General features: G+C 53.2%; 1 protein-coding gene across 1 annotated transcript in view; it reads right to left on the bottom strand.

The window, feature by feature from the left end:
* The window catches only part of ASCC2 (activating signal cointegrator 1 complex subunit 2), a 28384-nt gene extending 27995 nt beyond the window's left edge, over positions 1 to 389 (bottom strand). The window contains exon 1 of the mRNA XM_027669590.1: positions 203 to 389. The gene's annotated coding sequence lies outside the window, so the exon portion shown is untranslated. The remainder of the gene's footprint in view (positions 1 to 202) is intronic.
* Positions 390 to 2891: the final 2502 nt, after the last annotated feature.

Genomic DNA, 2891 nt, shown 5'->3' with positions numbered 1-2891 from the left:
GACGGGAGCCAGGATCGGAGCCGATGTGGATCCCAAGGGACAGGAGCCGGGATCGTGCTGCCGTGACCAAACGGGCGGGTTCAGCCCCAGACCGGGCCGGCTGCGGGGCCGGGGCAGTGACACCCCGTGACTTGTGTTGGGATGGGAAGGAGCCTCCAGCTGTTCTCCCTTTGAAGGCAAACCAGCTGGTCCAATAAATCACCTTCGTAAAGAAGGAACCCCCGATATCTCAGTGGCACTGCCCCGTCCGGGCTCACGGGCAGGGGAAGGGGTTCTGCGGGGACAGGGACCGGTCCCAGCCGGGGACCCCCGCGGCCCCTGAGCGGTTCCCTCGGCGGTGACTGCCCGGTGCTCCTCGGGGCGGTGTCTGTGCCGTGCAGCCGGACACTGCGGGACAAGGGCAATTCCTGTCAGTTCATACGGGCACAGGTTACATCAGTCACGCTTACACGGCACTAAAACTCCAGGAATCGGGCGCTTCCCAGCCCGCGGGGTGACACGGGCACATCCAGCCGTCACTAATCTGTGCTCCGAAGGGTCCTGGCTCTCCCCCGTGACCACAGGGAACTCCTCCTAAACTCAGAGTCCAGCTTTAGATGGCAAAGTGGCCTAAAATAGAAACCACGCCGTGCCCTGTGTCATGTGGCTGATCAGGGATGGGCTGGAAGGAGGTCCCGGCTCCCAGTCCCCCGATCCTCGCGGAGTCCGAACAGCCGGGCTTGTCCCCGCTGCCCCGCTGTGTGCTGGCACCGGGGTGCCCGTGACCCCACGGGGGGAGCGGGGAGGGGGCTGCACACCCCGAGGGGTCCCCCAGCCCTGCCCCGGCCCGTGTGCCTGTCCCACGGACAGGGCTCTGTTCCCTTCACACCCGGTCGGGTGTTACCGATTCGCACTGTAAATGTCACAACGGGCTGTCTGGAACTTGCCATCTCTCCTGTTCTCTTGAATTAGTAATTTTTATATGAAATATTCATTATTTCTCGAACATCACTGCACAACTCAGGCCTCGGGACTGGAGCCCCGGCTGTGTGGAACAACCCACCAGGACCAGACCCCAGCGATGGTGTCGATCCAAGCTTTGCTCCCTCTGCTTTGGGGAGGATAACGCTTGGCAACTGAAACATGATTCCCTTGCAGAGGCATCTGTTTATCTCCCCTCCTGTGCCAGCCCTCCTCAGAGCAGTCCTGGCACGATGCCAAGTGACTCAGTGGGCTTCGAATGTGTCATCGAGCTGGTTTGAGTCACTATTCCTCTTTTTGGGGTGTTTTTTGTTACCTTACCAACTGCGTATTCCCTATTTGATTTCCTGAAGCACTGTGAACTACTGGGGCCTCTGCCCAAAATATTGGGGATACTAATTCCTCATGTATAACCGAGTTAGATAATTCTACGTAGACATGTTATTCGTACAAATATATCTGGCAAACAAAAAGTGCATCTGCTCAACGTGTCAGAGACCTTTAACGCTTCATGACAGCAAAAGTTAAATCTGAAATCTTAACAAAATCACAACTTTCTGATCCCAGTGTGCAGGGAAACTGCCAGCCTGTCTGCCCAGATAAGGCAAAGCATTAAAATCAGCACGATGGGTGCTGGCTGTGCTGAAAATCCCTCTTTCAAGGTTTGATCCAGAGCCATCTGAAGTTACAGGGCAAGCAGGCTTCGGATCAGATGTGAAGGGGAGATCTTCTCCAGAAAAAAAAAAAGCTTTTGGAAAGGAGCTTTTATTGAAAGGATCCCTCTCCGGTGTGATTCATGGACAGGAGGAAGCTGCTCAGCACTGGATGTAGTGGAGGGGGAGATCAGATGTCACCAGCCGAGGCCTGGGACGAGTGCCCTGGTTCTGTGGCAGCTACACAGGGATCACCTCCCGACTCCTGCTCTGCGGGAAGGCTGCTCCCCCCTCCCAGAGTGATTAGGCACAAAAGCAGTTTTTCCATTTCAAGCAGCACAAAAAGCACCCAGAAGAGGAGTGAAACACTGGAGTCACCCCAGGAATGTGCTACTGGAGGTGGCACTGATGTGCTTTCCTTGCCAGGCTGCCCCAAGCGCTGCAGTCCAGCATCCCATGTCCTGAACAGCACCGAGGCTTCCACAGCTCCTGCCCTCGCTCAAATTCCACCCCAAAGTCCCAAATGAGAGCGTGGGGCTGGAAGGAGTCTCTGCTTTGCTTCTGTGCAGTCACAAAGAGCTGTTTTCCTACTCAGGCAGGAGCCTTGGTGGTTTCCAGGCCGAGGACCTTCCTTGCCACACACAAACCAGGGGAGGATCAGCCTGCTGTCCCCTCTGCTGCTCCAAAGGATGTCACAGAGGGTTTAGCTCTCCTCACACACTGGTCTGAGGGTGCAGGGAACCCTGAAGGACCATCACTTCAGGGTGAAATGAATAGAATGGAGTAAAATAGAATAAAATGAAAGAGTTATGAAATGGTCTGAGGAAAATGTTAGTGTAATCTAAAAAAAAAAAAAAAAAAGACAGAACCATAGTACTAAATTGCAAAGTTGTAGAAATTGGCTATTAAGTGTTCAAAGCAGCTGAAATGCAATTACAGTAATAGCAATGAATCAGGAGAGCCCTGGGCTTTGCAATATTTCATCCCAGCTCTACTTTTTCCTTTTTTCCATTTTATCTTAATGATATACATTAGCTTATCAAGGACTAACAGAAGCTACAAACCTTGGAATCATAGAATGACAGAATCATTTAGGTTGGAAAAGACCTCCAAGTTTGACTGATCACCACCTTGTCAACTAGACCATGGCACTAGGTGCACATCCTGTTGTTTCTTGGACACCTCCAGGGATGGGGACTCCACCCCTGCCCTGGGCAGCTGTGCCAAGGCTGGACAACCCTTTCAGTGAAGAAATGTTCCCTGATATCCAACCTGACC

Source organism: Corapipo altera, unplaced genomic scaffold (genome assembly GCF_003945725.1).
Source record: "Corapipo altera isolate COAL_440 unplaced genomic scaffold, ASM394572v1 162, whole genome shotgun sequence".
Classification (NCBI taxonomy): domain Eukaryota; kingdom Metazoa; phylum Chordata; class Aves; order Passeriformes; family Pipridae; genus Corapipo; species Corapipo altera.
The sequence above is the reverse complement of the archived record's forward strand: the minus strand, read 5'-3'. Positions and strand labels throughout refer to the sequence as shown.